Here is a 22,900-nt window from a genome sequence, read left to right as displayed (position 1 = left end):
GTCAAAGTAAGACCTTCAACACGGAGCTCACATCGAACAGCAAGTTATAAAGGACCCACAATGACTAGTGTAAAACAATTAAAAAAGGAACACTAATTGTCTTATCTATATAAAAAATGAGAAATACTTATGAAACCTGCTTTGTATACTGGACCGACTAACTTGAGTCTTAATTTTAAAGCGTCTGTTCATAGAATAATAATCACAGGAACACGTACATATAAACCTATAATAATACATTATTCTAGTTCGGCGAGTTGACTAGTGGTTGGTTTTTTACTCCTTAACGCCTCATTTTTAGCGGAAAAAAGATAAAAACATTTGTTCACATTTTTTGTTTGATCAACCTCTTCCCCGTACTCCAAATGAACAAACTCACGACCTCCAGCACTGAAAACGAGCACGTTTCTACGGGACTACCGAAATTTGTATTTGTACTCTATGAGACTGCAGACTAACGACACAAATAACAAAACACATATAGAAATACAATCTTCAGCAATTTACAATATCAGTCACCTTTTTGAAAAAAAATAGTCGTACAAATGAAAGAAAATATTTAACAAATAAAGTAATGTACAAAATGGTCTTCATAAACAAAAATAGTTCTTATTTATTTGAATAGTTAGTTGTATTCTATTTTCAATTAAAAACAATCTGACAGTGTTTTTTTTTTAAATTTGTTTATATATTGAATAGTAGGTTATGCAATTGACTCAATTTTTCTTTTTTAGCCTACAAGGAAACATCGCGCAGTACGAAGGCTAATGGAAAAATAAAAAAAGGATTAGTACAAAAAGGTAGTGAATATTTTGCATACATGATAACATATAGATAAGATTTTAAAGTATCAATTTGTAAATATTTCATAGCTTCTACTAAACATAGGTTACCTGGTAAACTTTATCGATCTGCATTCTTTTCTTAAAGAAAGCGTTTTTTTCAATGTACCGGTATACCAAGAAGGAAATGGCACCCTTACGCTTATTTTGACTAAAATATATACCGGTAATGGAACTAAAATAAAAAAATTGAAAGTACATAATCTATGCGACTGAAAAATAACGTTGTAACTCATAAAAAATACAGAAGATAGACGAAATAGCGCTTCACTTAGATAACACAATCGCATGCATACAAAATGAATGAACAAATTACGCTTCAAATGAAGCCGTATGAAACATTGCGTCTTTGATTTTCAAATCAAAAGGCTTGGTCATTTAAGATATATATAGTTTCATTTTTTAGAAAGCAAAAGTGAGGAAACACAATTAAGTAACAAAGGACTACAGAAGATTATCCAGATTGAAGATGGTTCAACAGGTAGTGTATTCAATATTTTGTATCGTCGGTTGTGTGATTTTATATTTCAATAAGTGTACCGACCAGTTGTTAAACAGTTTGAAAAAAGAAAGAGAAATGGTATGATTGCAAATGAGACAACTATCCACAAAAGGTCAAAGAAGGTCTTCACTATTTTAAAAAAAAATTTCCTAAAGTATTCACGTTTTTCTCAGTATTAAATGTGATTTATATCATTGCAGGACTATAGCATTGTATAGTTTGTATTTAGGAACAAACGACTAATTTAAATTTGAATTTTAGATACAGATGAAATTGAGGGTGTTGTTCCTTTTGATGATAATAGAGATCAGACAGAAGATGAAAGTGCTAATGTAAGTTTAACATACATGTACACAATTAAAAAGTGGAATATTAATAATTTGTTATTTAACATAAAATATTAAACAACGACATAAAACTTTTGAATAAAAAAAACAACAGATGAATAATATATACCTATAATGGTTTACTTTTATAAATTGTGACTTGGATGGAGAGTTGTCTCATTGGCACTCATACCACATCTTCATATATATATATACATTGTAAAGTTCATGTCCAGTTCTTTTAAATTTTAAAAAAAGCAATCAAACGAGATATAATTAATAAATTCATAAATAAAGCAAGTTGAAAAGCCATTAAAATAGATGATAACACTGAGAACTTAACTGACGACACCACTAGTACTTTGACACAGAAAATCCATACTATTGCAATTCATTTCCTTTTTGTCATTGGCGTTATTAGTTATTTTATATTATCAATACTATTACATTTCTGTTTTATTTGCATTATTTTGAAAATGTGCATAACCGTTCATTATCATCGTGTATTAACGGTAAACATATCGCCCTATCTCGATCGAACTGTAATTTATGATTGATTGTTGGTTGCTTCAGTTGGAAATGTTTCATGCATGTTCAGGACTAGAACAGATTAACAACTGATACAATATGTAGGTCCTGTAATAAGTACCGTTCGAGGTAAAGGTCTTCAAATTTGGACAGCCACTGGAAAATAAGGGTATTTTGATATGGACAGACATTTTGACTTGAAGCATATCATCTACGGTCCCCTTAAACAGTTTTTGCAAAGGTTATTAGGGTTGTACGCTCTCTGCATGGGACATCGGATTTGACATCCCCATTCTGACCGGAGGTGGCTGCGTACATGTATTTATACATCCTGTATAGGCAAACGGACGACCCACTTTGGAAAGGGTTTTACTGCCGGTCAGAAGAAGACCAAGCCATGTTTCTATTCCCTAGTCACCCTTGAGAGTATGATCGAGCTTTAACGATTGATTGTTGCTTGTTTAACGTTTTGTAGGGATATTTCATTTTTTTTTCAAGATGAAAGCAAATTAACAATAAATACAATAGAAGTTTCAGCAAAGTTGTAAGACTAGTATGAAGGGCTTGGATTTTAAACTGTGACTGGTAACGAGTGTCTGTTGGACAGTGCCAATATTTTGCCTTTCGACATACCGCAAAGTATACGAACCCTTTACAATTGCGGGAAGGCTCAAGTTACTGCAAGTGACGTCATAAAAGTCTACCAACAAGAGACATTGGTATATAGTCTGACCCTACATGGTTTGGTAATGATACATTCCAACGCAGTCCTTTCGATGCTAAACGTAAATTAAACGTGACCGAATTCAAATTGGTATTAACATGAAAATGTAATTATACTATTGCATGAAATATCGAATGGTTGGAAAATATGAATTAAAAAAACCAAAGTTTCTGACAACATATGTTGATATTTATACATACTTACTAATATAGTTTTATTGATATCTTTTAAGCTTACTCCGTATGAACTGTTTCGACAGGAAAATATCAAAGACAACGAAAAATTCTTGCAAAATCTGAATTTTGTTAATACATTGAAGGTAAGCGCTAACTGAATTTATATGACTGAGAGAGAGATTGAGAGAGAGTTCGATCCATAGTCAGGTCAAATCGAACTTGCACGTTAAAAATCGTGCATAGCGTATCGATCTAGTTAAAAAAAGGATAGTTATTCACGATACATCATTAACTAAAAGACATATAAAGTGCAACATATTATATTCAAGTTCATGTATATTTCATTATAATATGTTATTTTGAATAACTAACAGCAAATAAACGTCATTCTGAAATTAACCTTAACTTCAAAATGAAATGTAATCATGATGACACGAGCTTCCACAATAAAGTGGGCAAGTAAAAACTTGATAGAAATCATGTGTTCATGATCCTAGCAAAACCATGTAATTATAAGTATTACATGCTTATTTTAGTAATTTTATATGGTTGTACAAGGGTTGACCGTGCGCACATTTTTAGAATAAGCGCTTCCGCGCTTCATACAAAATGTACAACGCTTTTACACCACTTTGAATTATCGGCCATCAACACAAAATTTAAAAAAAATAATGATTCTTTTTTACAGAAAAAACAGAAGCCACGAAAAACCTATTTGCCTAGGAATAAGATGACAACTCAAAGCAACATAACTCTTGCTGTGCTCCAACCAGGTCTTCACGAAGATAATGATGGAAATCTAGAAAAAAGTAATTCTGACATTGATTTTCCATGGGTCAGTCCTGCCACTAGTATTACAGATGTTATAGATAAAAATGTATGGATTGCTGTTGCTTTTGAGAATACCTGGTACCCAGGTCTTGTAGATAGTATTGAAGCAGATGGATTACTTGTAAACTTCATGCATCCTTGTCTTTTAGAAAGAAATAAGTTTCAATGGCCAAGAAAGTTAGATACAATGAAAGTGGAAAAAAAGTTTGTGTTGTTTGTATGTTTACCCCCTAAACGTTTTCAACGTGGCGAAAAGTTTTGTTTTGAAGGGTACGAACTTATTTTGAAATTATATTTAGATTTCAAAAAAACATATTTTTGAATAAATGTATTGATCAGATGAAGTTACTGGCTTACTGTTAAAATATATGTGTATGCACTTTAAGAACCAAAGTATTCTATATATGTCAAAACAAGTTTAGATACAACAATGCATTGTGTAGTAAAATTGCTAACCCTAGTTATTTTTCAAAGAACATTGACTTGAATATACACAGCAGGTTGGATCTTGCATATCACCAGTATTTTGTAGCAAGTATGTTTTTGTTATTATATTAAGGTGATTATCCTGATTATAAACATAAATTGTCTTTTAAATTTTATATGTCTTGAAGCGCCAAAACTGGCATTCTTTGACTTATGTAAATATCGCAAAAGTTATCATTTGTAAATCAATCATCGTCAAATCATGTCATTAATGTCAAAGTTGCGTTTTAGCTTTTTATGTGTTTTTATACATGTATATTCTTTAAATAGTTTTTTATGCATGTCGAATGGTTATTTTACCTATTAAACCTTCTTGAATAAAGCTTTTACAATGTGTGTATGAGTAGTTTATAATTAATTCGTGTGCTGTTAACATGTTTAAAAAAATGTTATAATAAGTTAACACGAATAATTTGTATATTATATAAGAGTTATCTATTTTCCTAGTAGGTATTCCATGGTTTAAGATTTGACAATTCATACAAATATTTTATCGTTTTAATTTTACGTTATATTTCCGACAAAAATATTGTACTAAAGTTTGGTTCAAAAATACAATTTTGATATAATATTTAGGTTTTTATAGTCCTGCTAATTTGCAAAGAAACATCTAAAATTGTGATATTAATAAATTGAATTTAATATGTCCAAAATATTTTATGTGTTATTTTTTTATATACATATGATGAATAAGAATGTACACTTGTTTATTTTTTTGGAAGTGTTATTTTTGCTTCTAAGATGGTCACAATTGTTAGTTTTTCCTGATATAATAATAAAAAATATTTCATAATTTCTGTCATCTAGATTCCAATATTTCAATGATATAATCTTCATGAAGAAAGCAATATTATACAAAAACAGTGGAGAGTGCCTAAACATCTTTGATATAAAATAAGAAGATGTGATATTATTGCCAATGACACCACTATTTATCACAGACCAAATAGCATAGATGTTAGCAATTAAAGGTCGCCATACGGAGTTCAACAATGACCAGACCCAAACTACACAGCTAGTTATGAAAGGCCCCGACATACCAAAATGTAAAACGATTCGAATGAGTAAACCAACGGTTTCATGTAATAATGAAACTATAAACTAACAAACAAAAATAAAATACAGTTTTATGAAGATATTTATATGAAAAAAGAAACCATAGGAATACAGTATATATAGTCACACAAAAAAGACAGAGACGGATCAATCTTAGGTCATCTCTATAAACAAATATCAACACAAATAAAAATGATTTTCGTGATCACAAAACGTGTTTCTAGAATAACGTTGTTAAGGTACGAACGACATCAATTATTAAGAAAGCGATAATTTGAAACGTTGAAGGTTCCAAGATTGATTGATTGTTGTTTGATAACGTCCAGCAGCAAGTACTTCATAATTGTTCAGTCAGAGAACGATTTAACAATTTAGATATCAATAATTGTGTGGGTCCTATAATGGGGGTCGTCCGAGATGAGGGATAGGAAATTTAGACTGGAAGATGAAGATATAGCGGATAAGGACAGAAATTTAGTCTTACAACGGGCAGTCTGTGGACCCAACAAAGAGTAATTGCAAGGATTCTTAATGGCGCTCTTTTACAACATTAGGCATCGAATGTAACATCCCAATTCTGATCGGACGTGTTTGCGTACTTATGCATCCCCCATAGCCAACAGGACACCCCATTTTTATCGGCCAAAGAAGACGTTTTATTTTCCAGTCATCCTTAAGGTCTGGAGAAAAAAAAAACACCAAAATGATTTGAATACACTTAAAGGAATACAAATTGTCTAATGATTGGGGAATTTCAACCTTGTCTTTGAATGAAATTATCTGGGAATATATGTCAAGCGATGCCGACCCATGGGTAATAAAGAACGTAAATACGATATGATGACATACAAATTGATTAAAAAAAGCACATTCATCAGACTTGTTCCAGGCCAAACGGTTAGTTGGAAACTGTGGGAGACAAAGGAAAAAAACAGATATAAAAAGCTTGGAAACTGAGTTCAATGTTTCGAATTTACATGGCGGGCATACTTAATTCAGGAGACTTACTTAAACTTTAGAACTTCATACTTACCGCAGTTTATAAAAATATATGACCGATTAATTAAGAAATTAGTCTCATGCAGCATCATTTACATGATTTATTGAGACGTTTTCAAACAACCTGGCATATTTGCTATTACATGTAGCTTATCATGCTATATTGTTAGTCAAAGTAACTCAACAGTACAGTGTAGATTTAAATTAAATTGACAGTGTCCATAAAGTATGGTTAAAATCATTGAATGATGAATAAATTCAAGTGTGTTTAAATATTCGATTAATACCCCGCGTGTACATATTACAAAACATTTTTCATATAACTAATTTCCGTTGCTATTACCGAAATAGCCCAGTCACTAGTACATGTAATGTTATGAGACATAATTGAATGAAAAGAATTTTATTGTTTTTCATGAGTAAGATCATTAATACCAAAACTTCAATAAAAATCTCATTAAAACTATGTAATTAGTAAATAACTCAAAAATTATTTGTCAGTATTTGAAGTATTTGTTACAAATTTAAATCGTTAGTTGTTTCAAACTTTTTGTTAGTAGGGGTGAGCATCTGATACGCCAAGTACTCAATCCTTTTCATATATTTCGTTTATAAATAATATCATACACCATTAACCAAAAGACAGACCTAGATGCATGCATTAAGCTTTAGATGCATGATTTTTTTTATTAGTTGTTATTGGCTTTGAACTAGCTGTCAGTAACTGCGATTACTCTCATATCTGTACTTAGTGTCTTTTTGTTGTTGGGATGTACAAGTACCCATGCAGCCACGTCCACTGGTATTTGTAATATTTGTATTTTATCCATCTGATGAGTTAAGCCTTTCTCAACTGATTTGTATAGTTCGTTCTTATGTTGTACTGTTACACCACTGTCCCAGGTTAGGGGTAGGGTTGGGATCCCGCTGAAATGTTTAACCCCGCCACATTCTGTATGTATGTGCATGTCCCAAGTCAGGAGCCTGTAATTCAGTGGTTTTCGTTTGTTTATGTGTTACATATATGTTTTTCGTTCATTTTTTGTACATAAATTAGGACGTTAGTTTTCTCGTTTGAATTGTTTTGCATTGTCATTTCGGGGCCTTTTATAGCTGACTATGCGGTATGGGCATTACTCATTGTTGAAGGCCGTACGGTGATCTATAGTTGTTAATTTCTGTGTCATTTGGTCTCTTGTGGAGAGTTGTCTGATTGGCAATCATACCACATCTTCTTTTTTATATTATCTATACAGCTTGCTGTTTGCAAGCCAAGGCTCCTTGTTAAAGACCGTACTTTGACTAGACTTACTTCATGTCTCTTCCTTATTTTTTTTTAAATTTTCTCCTTTAACAATGTAACTGCTAAAGAGATTACCATTATACTGACATCTGCAAAGAAAGGCCTTTCTCCAAGGGCAATCAGTATACTGGCAGTTTTCAGTAAACATATAAAGTAGTAAGAAATAAATAAAAGGAAGGGAATTGTAGCAAGTCTATATTTTGACCAACAGTGGTTTACTTTTACAAATTGTGACTTAGATGGAGAGTTGTCTCATTGGCACTCATACCACATCTTCTTATATCTATAGATATATTTTGATGTATTTCATCCTCTGGTACATTAGTATATAGATTTTTTGGGGGTTCCGCTCATCGTCAGGTTCTTGTTTAGAAGCAACGCATTCGCAATGATCACACCTTGCTTTTCCAATAAATTCGTCACTTCTTTAACACTTTTCTCTATTACCCCTTTTTATCTTTCATTATGAAGAAATCTTTATTATAAAAGTCAATAAAAGATGTTTGGTCAGATAAATGAAGTAACACCCCAGACAGTAACTAACACTTTCACAGAGTTTAATATTAATGAAAAACTGATAAAAAGTTACATTGCCGTTCCCTCTTAAAGTACGCTGACACTAAGTAATTTCTTTAAATAGTTGTTATCATGTTTCATGTATACAAACCTTTAATGTGAATTAGGTGCACATGTCAAAATGATCGGATTTATTGCATCTATAACTAGCATCAGTGGAAATACCACATTTGAATAAATAGAGTTTAATTAGTTTGACAAATAGCTGATGCATTTACGGCAGCCGCTTTGGTTTAACCGCATCAAAAATAAATACGGACATCAGATTAGTTTCAAATACTTATGATATAATCAAGCAAGTGATAGTATCAACCTATCGATATATTCAATCTGATTTTTCTCACCCTATTCATATATCATAGAGCATGAAATATTCTCATCACTACCACTCATTACATAGTTAGTGGCCCCTCGATGTCTTCTGATCTACCTTTTTAAACGCATTTAAGTAACACACACATATATATATATATATATTTGTATGTGTTTTATCTGATACTGTGGTATAATCTTTGTGGCGTTATCAACCATGTAATTACTCATGCTATTATATGCATCAATTTCCCTCTTAAACAAATGTTTTAAAGAGTTTACAAAAATTATTACTTGATATTGACCTTCAAGATAAAACCGCAACCTTGATAAATGTGGAATTTTACGAAAGACTGTAATTATTTATGGTTTCGCTTTAAACAAACAGGATGTTTGATTGTGAAAAAGAAAAATTGTAGCATTATATTGTGTCAAAACTTTAAAGAATCCAGAGTGTAACAAAACTTCACTTAACAACGATAATAGTCATTTCATCATAAAGTTCGAAACACAACTCCATCAACACGTACCGTTTCTACATTTTCCAACTCTTTTACATAAAACTACATATCACACATACAAAGAAAAGTATAATTAATTCTAGGTATCTATTTAAACCTACATATTATTTCTTGCTAATATCTCTTACTCAGATTTTTAGTTCATAATACAATACAATATACCAAAAGAAGATGTGGTATGATTGCCAAAGAGACAACTCTCCACAAGAGACAAAATAACACAGAAATTAACTGCTAAAGGTGACACCGTACGGCCACAACAATGAGCAAAGCCAATACCGCATAGTCAATAAATTTCACCTTTTTGTGTTATGGGACCTAATATCAAACTATCACTAACATTGGTGAAAAAGACAACTTGTGTTGTTAGTTGATTTACAAAATTCAACTCCGACATTCGGTTTAAGTCTAAATGTTCTTTATCTTACATTATTGAATATATATATATATATATATTGAAGTGTTTTAAATTTTGTCCACGCTGTGCATAAAATAGAAAAAAAAATTAAGGCTGAAAATGCACCAAATATTTATATTCAATTCATTCACGAATATCTGTTAAACAGTGGAACCGGTAAGATACTATTGAGAACATTTTATCAACAATTTGATGCTTTAATAGACAAAATGTGAATATTCGTATTGAATATAAATATATGGTGCATTTTCAGCCTTAATTCTTTTTCCCTATATTTTTTTCCTATATATATAAATATATATATATATATATATATACTTTATTTATCCAACACAATCATAATTTATAGATAATTGATCGAGCAGAACACAGCAGGTTAGTTTATCAATGAACCCAATGCAATTGTGATGATAAACACATGTTTACAAATATCTCTTTAGTTTAATTTGAGAAATAAAACCATCAAAGATACTATTTTACATTGTGTAAACGATAAATGCATAATTTCACTGAAAGTGGTCTTAAATAATACACTATAATTAAATGCACCGATTATTATCAGCAAAAGCAATAGTGCATTGATAAAGTGTTTCTAATTTCTGTCAAATCAAACCGAAAGGTTAAAGGGTTGATTAATTACGTCAATTTTATGTTAAAGTTATGTTACCACCAGAATACGGGGAAAGTAAATGTAAAAACCGAAACGTCAGAGATTCTTTAGTGAGAGGAATAAGTTGATAATTAAGTCGTAAATATCAGCGGCATGCTGAGATTTGCAATACAAAAATGAATGGTTTTTGATTGTCTGATAATTAGAAAGTCAAATTGGTAATGCATCTGGTATACGTGTCAGTTTATAAAGCAATGAATGATGATTGGTTGCAATGTCTAGGAGGGATGGTCCCCCCTTCCCTTAATATGGTTTCCTATTGGAAAACTGATATCTGATTGGTTTGCGAGTTAATACAGGCTTGATAAAGAATCAATAATTTCATCAAGAAATGAATTGCACGCTGCCTTCTGGCGATTTCCTTTTATCTGTAAGCATGGCTAACAGACACTTTAAGAGAGCGAAAAAAACTAAAAAGACGATCATGAAAAAGGCCTTCTATCAGAAAAATAGAAAGATAAGGATTCGCTCTCTCAAGAGGAAAAAATTAATTGACAATGCACGTGAATATGTTAAAATATTCACGACTGAAAAGATAAAAGACGATGAGATTTTTTTACTCAGTAAAGGATTAAAGTATATACCGTCTCCCTCGACGAAATTTGCAAAATCTAGTATTGTATCAGATTTCAATACATTTGCAAGAAAACTAAGATGTAAATATCATTTTGACAAGGGTGATATTTTTATACGTCAACCCTTTTTAACAAAATCCGGATTTGAACCGGAACTTGAAAACAATGCAATTGAGACATATATATTCAAAACTAAGATTGAGATAGATAATTTAACATTACAAAAAGCACACAATAATCTCACTACGCTGGAAAGAAAGGCAATTTCTCCCCTGAAACGAAAAAAAAAAAAAATAGTTCGAAAAGCAGATAAAAATAACACCACAGTGATCTGGGATAAAACAGAATATATAAATGAAGGACTGAGGCAACTGAGTAGTTCTACTCACTTCATAGAAATTGTAAAATTAAATATAATAGAGACCAACCAGAAAATCAATAATATTATCTTTGAAAGGCATAGGAAAGGGGTCATGGATGAAAACACATTTACATATCTTTCTGCTAAGAGAGATCTAAAACCAGGAAGGTTGTATCTTCTGCCTAAATTGCACAAACTGGATCCTGAACTAATAGAAAGGGTCCAACAGAACCTTACGCGGTATAAAAATGACAGAATTCAAGGGACGCCTATTGTTTCATTATCTGGTACTATTTTAGAGAGAATAGGGAATTATTTGGATACATTCATGCCTCCAGCAGTAATACAACAAGAAACACATTTAAGGGACATTTTAGAACTCATAAATGCTATTGAGAAATCGCAGGCAAACTTTTTTGTTCTTCCCTGGCCGGGATTCGAACTCATACTACTGAGATATCGTGGCACCAAATCGCATTGCACTATGATCGACGTGCTAGACCACTCGACCACCTAGCCTCTACAGTAATAAAGCTTTTGGTGGCCAGGTGCTACCTTTCCTCGTCAGTTTTTATCTAGCGTCGAAACACAGTACATGATATATACATGTATATTATTAGTTACATGGTGTATTAGTGACTTAATATACGATATATATGGGGTCAGTAAATTCCATATGGAATTTACTGACCCCATATATATATATATATATATATATATATATATATATCGTATTAGGTCACTAGCTGACTGTGTAACTAATTTATCTTACCGACTATCTTCACATGTAGTATATAGACAAGCGGTCTATCAAAGTGCTTAAGTTTTCAATACTTCGTATTAAGAACCTACTTCCATTTTCTATACAAAAAAAAACAAACGCCAACAATAACAGCTTGTCAGCATTAAATTTGTTTTATGAATTTATTGTTATCCTTCATTTTATCTATCAATTACTTCGTCTGTTGATTTAACGGACGCCATCACGAGTTGGCTGACCGCTATGGAATAACCGTTTCACAGATGAAATCGGATATGTTTCTTATGTCGCAACTACAATCTCCTTCCCTTTTCATGAATGTGACCTACTGAATTAGACTATTTACTGGATGTATAATAACATGAGCAACACGACGGGTTCCATATGGGGAGCAGGGTCTGCTTACCCTTCCGGAGCACCTGAGGTCACCCATAGTTTTTGGTGGCATTTGTGTGGCTTAGTCTTACGTTTTCTATGTTGTGTCTTGTGTGCTATTGTTTGTCTGTTTATCTTTTTCTTTTTTAGCCATGGTGTTGTCAGTTTGTTTTCGATCTATGAGTTTGACTGTCCATCTGGTATCTTTTCGACCCTCTTTTAAAATCATTCATATTTCTTTTTTTTTTTTTTTTTTGAAAGGGAAGTAACTCATTAATGCCAACAATAACAACTTGTTAGCTTCAAATGTGTTTTATGAATTTATTTCAATCTTTCAGCATCAATTTCTTCGTTTGTGAAACCTTTCAGATTTATCCTCAACACCGCGTTGTTTTTATAAAAGGACGCCAATTTTTTTTGAAAGGAAAGTAACTTTTTACTAACCCCATATGGTAACTATAAACCCTATATGGTTAATAACCTGATATTGTTTAAGACACCCTATATCAAATATATATAGTCACCACGTGTAGTCCTTTAACCAATCATTTCCCTATACATCTATAGGAGGTAAAATAAAAGTATATGTATATTTGATATGTCTTTAACTCTTATATTAATTTTTGATCAAATCTAAAGATTTCAGGACGACGCGAAAGATCAGAGCGGATACCAGAATGGTGAAAGATGTTCATAATTCCAGAAAACTTAATTATAAAAGCCATACCCAACTATATCAGTCCTATTCAGGACCGATAACTCTGTCGATAAATATTGTCGGGTATACAATGTTGTTGAAATCAGAGCAATTGTATTATATGTCTCTGTTGAAATGTATACAATAACAATTTTTTTTACACAAATTTAACTTTATATCGATTTATTGAATGCCTGGATTTCGCTTAAAATATTGAATTAAAAAAATAAATAATAAAATCATATTCAATGAAATCTCGTTTAATTTTTTACGAAATAATACAAAATCCATTTAAATTAAAATTTGAATCAAAATATTTCTTTAAAATAATTATAGAAACATAAATATTAGTTTGATTATCTTTTAAAGCAAAAATTATTTTTTCAAAGATTTTTTTTTATAATATTCATATTTTCTTTAAGTTTATTATGATACATACTTCTTCTGGTTTGACACGGGGAAGAGAAGATATTTATTTGCACAGTTATGAAAACTTTTGTATATCACAAAATTTAAACTCTGGTAATACATGTATACACAGGATGTTTAATGTCACCTGGTTGCTTTTAGTTTGCACGTCTACCTGACAATATATTGTTATGTAACATTACATCCAAAGTCAGAGTTCACCTGTTCGTCAAGTGATGGGATTTTGAAGGTATGGAATATTTATCTATAATAATTGTTGGGATTTTTTTCTATCTTGGGACGTAAATATTTTTTTGTTCTAAAAGGAATGTATAAATATATTTCTAAAGAAAGATAAATTATACAGAAAACAGGAAAAAAACCTTTTAAAAAAAGAAGAGAAAAAAATTTATTATAAATTTTATTGTTTACTATTTTCTGGTAACAGTATATCCTGGATATCTGTCAAAATAAAATTTTCCCGTGTCACACTTAAAATAATATTTTTTTAATCAATAAATTTTGAAATCAATCATATCGAAATATCACCAAAGAAAATAACAGAAACATCAAAGATTCTACATGAAAATTAAATTAAATCAAGGAAAGTCTTACTATACAAATCCTCGATTTGATGCAACATTTCCATATACATCATCCGCCATTTTGAAATATCCCGAAATATTCACTTTTTTAAATCGATTTTTGACCGAAATTGCCCAGAAATTAAACTGTTTTAAATAGTATTTTTAGCCAGATATATGTTTGAATATACTTAATCGATTTGCAAAGTTTTATTTTTATTAACGGAATTTCTTTATTTGTTATACAAGTAGACATGGGTATCGGTAATTTAGCATTGAGTCAACGGAGAAATAACGAGAAAAAGTACATGTTTTTACGATTCTCCAGTGACAGTATTTAATCAAAAATTAAACTGTTAGGACCAACATTGTTTGATAGAAATATGTTTGAATATCAAGGATTGATTTGCAAAAGTTAGAAAACGGGTCAGGTTCATGAGAAAACTCAACTTTATTGAAGCACCTATGCATTTTATATGGGGCAATATAATACAAAATGGCGGCTAGTATACGTCACAAAAGTCACGTGATGTCTGACTTAGTTGGATATGCGAACTTGATTTATAATTATATAAACAAATATCGAGAGAAAAAAATATTCTCTCAAAATAGAAGAATACAATCAATTCCTCAAATGTTATTGTACGAGAAAAACACAGACAGAAACATTTGTTATGCATATAATGTTAATAATAATAATAAAAACACGAGGGTTTTCCGTTTACCACTGATAAGATTAACCGATAGCGTCAAAGAATAACACAATTAAAACATGCAATTGTGAATAGATATGGAAACGGAATATGATTCGAACAGCGATATTAAACATTTTACAATATAACTCTTGCAAAGATTTAAGTTATAATAATCATGATAATACGGTAAGGTCTTATCAATACATGAATTGTTACAAAAATAAATCAATGTCAAACAGATATGGAATGGAGATATGGATTATCAAACTTGATATTACAAATTTCTGCTGTATTCTAATTATACTTATGATAATATTGAGTTGTCCTCCTTACAACTTCTTTTAAGACAAAAGTTGTTATCTCCCATGTCTAAATTGTCAAGGTGAGTCTAAGAAAGATAACTCAAATTTGTCACAAGATGTTAGTAAAATTATGCTATTTCATAATATTATGGTATTTCCTATTTGCCTCGACTGTAGAAGAAAACCCTTTATTTTATCAAAATGTTAAGAAATGTACTACTATTGAATTATTGTTTTTCCTTTCTCTATTCGCCGATATTTTTCATATGCAGTGAGCTTAACTACTAGACATCTCGTTAGAACTTCGGCCACCTTACATCGAAAGTGCGAAGGAAAACCCGTGATGAAAGAATGTAAAAACAAATGTGCACTGGAAGGTAAATAGCAATAATTGATTCTTAAAGAACAAATTGAATACATCAAATTATTTAACAGCGAAGTTTTATTAACAATTGGGAACGCTTAAAAAAATAAATAAAAAACCATTTACATTGCTCTATCAATTCACTTATTTTTCACGTTATCCATGATTATGTGTTGACTGTTTATCAATGTCACGTTCCGGTAGACTTCGGCAACTAACTCTAACAATAATTAGTTTGCGATCAACAATTACTGAATACAGTACTATTTGTCGATAATGTGTTATACATTCGAAATAAATGTAAAAAGACGTGCATATAGGAATTAGTTTAGTATATATGCATACATTTGTTCAATAATTTCCTTAACATTATGATTACAAGAAACTCGTTTCACGTGACTTTAAAATATTGTCATTAGAATGTGTCCCGGTTAATGATTCCAAAATTTTATTTTGAAAACGTTTTGTTGACAATGTTCAAAAATGAAATCGATGGTACACCAATTGTCTTTCTAATTTGTCTTCAGTAAACATCAGTCAAGAGGACATAAGTATTGCTCGAATCCAAAACATTTCAGTTTACGGAACAAACAGGAAGTTTGTTTTCAAATCAATACGATAAAGAATATTGATGTACGGTTACCATTTCTCAAACAGAATTTGATATTGAATGACGTAAATATCGTCACCGTATTAGTAAAAATTCGAAAGGATCTAGTTCACATATTATTAGAAATAGCTTAATTCATTTGCATAGCTAAAGTCTATTTGAACACATGATGAAAGAAAACATGCATTTATCATGTTTATCAACCACATGTCTAATCTCAATGATTTATCAACTTTCGAAACTTGTTTGCTTAGTTCTTTCCAAAGTGCAGGCTTTCAATATATATGTTTTGAAAGGAGAGCACAAATGTTTTAAATATGTAATCAGTATTCTTTTTAAAACACATTTCTTTTTACTGATTTCTTTATAAATTCTAATCTTCACCTTTATTAAATATGATCAAAGGTCATGTGATATACATTAAAGGGACCAAAAAAAAATAAAAAAAAAAATGAATCAATAAATATATTCATGTACATGTTTTCCTTTGAAAAGATAAACAAATTATTCGTCTACCTAACGATTTTCAAGAATCTATAAAAATCATTTCAAAATTTCAAGATTCACTACAGTGGCGTATTTCTGTACCAAACTAAAAAGCTCAAAGATGGCTTAAAACTGCACTTTTTGAAAAGATTTTTATAACTTTTGAACGTTCATAAAGAACATATAAATATGAATAATATTATTACATGTATTAACAAAACCGACACTAAGAAATAAAATTATATGTTATTTCAGAAACAAATAAATTAATTTGGTTTATTGGATATTTGGATTCCTAATTTAAAGAATAAAAAAACTCATTTTAAATCTGCAATTTTATAATGTATCAATTTGTCTTCACAAAACAACAGGGCTAAATATCATTCTAATTTATTAGTATATGAAACAAATTTGCAAATATTGTGAGACCTAGTGTATTATGGATATTCTCCAATATTAGAATCCAACTGGCTTTCATAAACTTTCGGATTTAACTATGAGTGAAACATATTCAAGGGAAAATGCTTCAGCATTCTATATCTTCATATAAAAAGTGTACGAAGCCCAAACAACATTAATTTTGAGTCATATTTATGATACGTGTGTGTGGATATGGGTAATATTTTATTACTTGTAATAATTTATCAACACAGGAAACACGCGATTGATGCTTTTCCTTGTACTACTTAGTGTATGTTAGTTCATTGCATTAGAATTAAGACAAATAAAGGCAACAGTAGTATACCGCTGTTCGAAACTCATAAATCGATAGAGATAAAAACAAATCCGGGTTACAAACTAAAACTGAGGGAAACGCATCAAATATAAGAGGAGAACAACGACACAACAAAAACACAACAATAAAATGTAACACACAAAGAAACAAACTATAATATAACAATGGCCATTTTCCTGACTTGGTACAGGACATTTTAAGAAAAAAATGGTGGGTTGAACCGATTCAAAGTGTTAGTGTTATACTACATGAAACAATACTATTCAATGCTAATTTAATTTGTTTCGTATCTTACTAGTCAGAGTTTAGATTTTTAGTTTCTGTGAATACATCAAAATACATATATTTGTCTCTTTGTACATACCATTTGATTTGTATTTGATATTTGATTTTTATAACATTTTATTGCAAGGTCTCAATTCGTATCAAGGGTGCATAAATTTTGCAAGAAATTTTAATGATTGAAAAAATTACTACAAATGCGCTGATTATTTACGTTTAACAAAATTCAAAAAGTTAGATATAATACACATTGTTTTAATCTTACAAAAATGATTCGAGATTAATCTTTTCCTTCTTAATACGATATCAGATCCAACAACTACATGAACTACATATAGCAATACAAAAATTACCCATTTAACTCGATGACCTTGCTAAGAACCCAAATTACACAAAACGAAAGTAATTCATTCGAGCAAATTTAAAACAAAATATACAATATATAGATATAGAAATTGATCAAAATCCTTCTTTTTTTCATTGTGTTGGTTTTAATTAAAATTGAGAATATTTGCAAATGCTGTCGAAACTGCCAATACGATAATAAAAGTCAATGTTGTCTTAAAAAAAGTTTTTATTTCATTTGCATAACTATATTTTGTAAGTCAACAGGTATTCTTTAAATTATTTGGATATAACGTGGATCAAACTGAGACTTCTTACACAAAACAATTGTTAATATAACAGAGTGCTTCATTTCATATTCTGTTCTTAATTCAACGTGTTGTCATGTTTAATTACTATGATTAAAAAGAAAAGTGGTACATATGTCAAAGAGACAGTAATTTAACGACAACACTCTATCAACATACATCTAGAAGTTAATACTGGTTCTCTGTAACAATTTAAACTCTTATATAGGGAGTGTGGCACGCATGGTCATGGATTTTCTTCAAACTTCACACACTTACTAGTCTTGATGAAACAAACAAAAAATGGCAAAATTTTGGTTGCTAAGCATATCGGTTGCCATAGCAACCGATGACCAGTTTTACCTCTTCTGAATATCTATGATTTTAAGCTGAAAAAGGCTATTTTCAGCATAATTTTTCATAATAAATAATTAAGAGAATGAATATTGTTTTATGATTTTATTAAATATATGCATTTCAATAATGTAATTTAATAACTGATATTTTCATATAACATTTCAATCATAATCACATATACCCCCGTTTTATGTGGTTTGCATTAGGTAAAAAATAACCTTTTTAGGTCATTTTTGAATGCTCACCATAATTGTTTGCGGACACCTGAGTTAAAGTCAACTATGAATTCATAAATATCATAGTCTTATCTTATCAATGATGCGAAAAAGTAATGGGGAAGTTTGTCTCAATATTTTGTTACCATGGAAACAAAATGCTTAGTTTTCATTTTTTCAGAAATTTTTTTTTTTTAAATTTAAAAAAAAAATGTTTTAAAACCTAATTCTGCAGTCCAAAAAAAAAAATAAATATACAATATGTAGAAATTATTGTAATCATCAAAATTTTAAACATATTCATATACAACGGCATTATAGTTTTAACTGTGTTGCTATGGAAACAATTTCATTTTGATACAAAAGTTTAAAACAATTTTGAAAAAAGTTTCAGTTAGTTTCTTAAATGTGCACAAAAGCAGGAAAACTAAAACACGTATTAAGTTTCACTGTATACACACATGTGTATATATAAATGATTTTGCTAGTAGTATAGTATTTCGATAATGGTGTTACCACTTGAAGGAAACAAACACAATTTCTCTATTCTGGATAAAAGTGCTGATTATAAAGAAATTTCAGTCTTTTTTCATGATCATGAAAAATATACAAGAAAAACAATTACTCAATCTAGAAAAAACCAATAAAATCATTTAAAAAAATACATATTCAATTGTATAATATTTGCCATTGAATGTGTTGCCATGGAAACAAGTAGTTCATTTGCAAAAATACGGATAAGTACTTATTTTTACAAATGCGTTTCAATGAACTTAGATACATATAACAATGAATGTATACAGTTTTGCTTACATAAGCAGGTTTTCTTGTATTTGAGAAATATTAATAATTTTCCAGGCATTATTAGTGATAGTGTTGCCATAGAAACAACAAATTACATGTATATGCATAAACTTGGAAAACGCTTGAAAATAGACTAAATCTCTCATACAAAAAATCTCTTCTGTAAATTTTTCAATTTAATGCAGTGTCAAAGAATGATGGCTGTTACAAGTCAGTCCATCAACTAGTATTCAAATGCTGTAGTGAAGATTAAAGATCAAAGGGGGGGTGGGGGCGGGTAAGATTTTGTAAAAATGAAATGATCGATTAGTTATCTTTTGCTTTGTGTCCAGTGTCAAATATCTCATGCATAAATCAATAAATTTAATAGGAACGTTGTTGGTCCAGTGCTAGTCTACTGACCCAAAATTATTTAAAGGCAATAATTTGATACACTTCAACACAATAAAAAATAGAACAAAAAGAGTCGGACGTTGGTCCTCTAAGTAAATGATAATTGACCATCTAACCTTTCTTTCTATAAAGAAAATTTTATTTTTCTTATTCATTATTAAACTCAATGTTGAAATGGCAAAGCATGTATAGCTATACGTTTTGAATATTATTGTATTATTGGATGTTGAGTATCTACATGAAGATCATTTTTGAGGTGAAGTTGTAAAAAAAGACAATTTCAAAAAGGTCCGGCAATATGGGTAGGCTGGGATGAAGGCGGACAATTTGAAATATCACTGAAAATCGGGATCAATTGGACAAGGACAGAAATTTCAATAGGTCAACTTGGGTGCCCCTAAAACAATTAACACAAGGGTTCTTTAGCAAACAAAGGGCGTAACCAACAATGGCGGGTACTGTCAGCCATTGACCCGATGGTCCCTGCTATCTATCCGACACATTTCTTGTTTGCCGTTCTGGCCGGGGAGGAATTTTCGAGATTTTCCAAAAAGATTTGTTTCCCTACGAGGACCCGCGGAAAATCTGTCAGATGATGGCTGCGGGTCTTAAAACGAGCAGTGGGGGGAAATATACCATCTGGACAAATTTCATATAAGGGGTCCCACTGACTGCCTAAAGTGATGGCCCGCTACATTTATGCTTCAGTGATTCCATATGTAATCAACCAAATATTTCCAATAAATAAGGAGGGGATGGGCCCTCAGGGCCCCTGGATCCGCCTGTGGTAGCACTATCTTAACATTAGTATTAGGCATTAGATTATTGAAATTTGAGAAAATAACAATTATCTTTATGGATTTTTAGCAGCAAATTAAAAAAATTATGACAACTCTTTACCGTGAAAGGGTAACTTTAAATGAATTATATACATGTACATATAATTTGATTTTCACTGAACATGCTGAAAGCCCATTACAGAAAGATGTTTCTCAAAATTAGTATATTGTCTTTCTTTTAACAAAAAAAAAAATAGATTTTCCTTTGAAACAGGACTCAATGTTTATAACATATAATACATGTGACTTTTTGTCCTTGACTTTTTGTCTGTGACTTTCTGTCCTATATGTTGACCGTTATCATGACCAGGAAAAATGACTTTATACCTATCTATATGTAATAGGCTTTGCATCAAATTTATAGAAACACTTAGAATGAACCATTAATTTTATCAAATAAGAAAATATAAAATGCTTTTCAAACATATTAGCAAACGATAAATGTATTGACTTTCGAGAACATTTGGCATACCTCAAGTTAAGTCTTTGAAAATGTTTACTTATATTTTATTAAAATATTTTAAACTACCAAGATATCGTGCATGCAGGGGCTCGGGCATACCTCAAGAAGTCCGCGAAATGTTTATTTTTTTTTATGAAAATTTTTAAAACTACCAAGATATCCTACACAAGGCTCGGGCATGCCTTAAGTTGTACGTGGAAATAATTATTTACTGTTATGAAAATATTAAAAAACAATTATATTGGATTTATCAACTTACATGTATTTTTGGCCTACTTCACACCTTTTGTGTGTTACTTTATATTTGTGATTAAACGTGTCAAATTATAACCGGTAATATACAACATAATTTACAACACAGTAAAATACAATATACTACTCAATACCATAAAAAGTTTAAATAACCTGGTGCCCGTCACAGTACCTTAAACTGTTTTTCCCAGTTTTTTTTATTATTTGATAAAGACTTTACCATTCAATCTTAATGGTTTTTTTTATATAAATTTTAAGCAAATCCTATAAGATATAAATAAGTATTAGGTAGTACAACGATCAGGACACAGTCAACGTTGGTCAGGTCAAGTTTTTTTTTACCCAAAAACATATATTTTCCCCCTTTTTTTAATGATATAAAATAACACAGAAATTTTCATCGGTTAGGTCATTGCTGTTGTTGGTCAGCTGGTCATTTTTCGGAATTTTTTAATATTTTTTTCTTTATTTTTTCATATAGTTATATATTAAATGATCAAATTTTATTATATTTCAAATTTAACATAAATCCCTTTAAGAGATAAAAAAGTAATGAGCATTTTCATTTGGTCCTGTCATTGTCAGCGTTGGTCAGGTCACGTTTTATGAAGATTTTAAAGTTTTCTATATTTTTTCTTAATATATTTATGTATTAAATGGACTAAATTTATAGCAACTCAAATTTGACAAAATTTTTAAGAAATAAAAAAGTTATAAGCATTTTCGTTTTGGTCCAGTCATAAGAGTAACCCGTCAAAGGGAGATAATTCGTATTGTGAGGAATATTGCACAATGACCATTTTTTAGAAATTAATTTCGGATGTTTCTAGGTAGATTCCCCATAACTTTTTTTGATATTTGATAAAAACAAGGCTGAAAATAATTGTTTTTGTGTTTCTTTTTAATAGATGTAGCCGCATAATTTCACAACACTACACCAAATATTGTATTTTTCTCAAAATTCCCAACTTTCTCCGCTGTTACCATGGTAACCAACCAATATAAATATCGGTTGGCATTATTTTTCTGACTAGGCTAATAGGATATACATATCAGCCAATTTTCAGAAAGATCGGTGACTATGTGTGCCGAAAAAGTTTAAGTGGTTACAGAGAATGAGTATTAATTTACGATCGGTAACACTTTATGTAGTCGGAATCTAGCTGTATGAAGTAAATCATCAAATAGAAAGCAAGAAATAAAGAAGTAACCACTAAAAAAGATACAGAGAATAAATCACAAATCGAAAAAAATTAAATCAAAGACAAAATTAAAAAGAAATATAATATAAAATTTGGGAAATATGCTATCCTGAAATCTTGTTCACGATTCGGTGTAATATGTATTATTCATAACGCTTGTCATTAAAAAATAACAATGTCATTAAAAATAAAATGTCATTAAAAATTGACAATGTCATTACAACCTGTATGGTACACT

At 30.4% G+C, this 22,900-nt stretch overlaps 2 long non-coding RNA genes across 2 annotated transcripts in view; one reads left to right on the top strand and one right to left on the bottom strand.

Moving 5' to 3' along the window:
- LOC127702506 (uncharacterized) overlaps nucleotides 1-22,900 on the bottom strand; it is a 78,742-nt gene that overhangs the window by 42,208 nt on the left and 13,634 nt on the right. The window lies entirely within an intron of this gene.
- LOC127702503 (uncharacterized) lies at nucleotides 726-5,198 on the top strand. Its single transcript, XR_007982454.1, has 5 exons — nucleotides 726-800; nucleotides 1,249-1,323; nucleotides 1,606-1,676; nucleotides 3,155-3,241; nucleotides 3,787-5,198. It is a non-coding gene; the product is annotated as an uncharacterized LOC127702503 (long non-coding RNA).

Source organism: Mytilus californianus, unplaced genomic scaffold, assembly GCF_021869535.1.
Source record: "Mytilus californianus isolate M0D057914Y unplaced genomic scaffold, xbMytCali1.0.p SCAF_5, whole genome shotgun sequence".
Taxonomy (NCBI): Eukaryota; Metazoa; Mollusca; class Bivalvia; order Mytilida; family Mytilidae; genus Mytilus; species Mytilus californianus.
The sequence above is the reverse complement of the archived record's forward strand: the minus strand, read 5'-3'. Positions and strand labels throughout refer to the sequence as shown.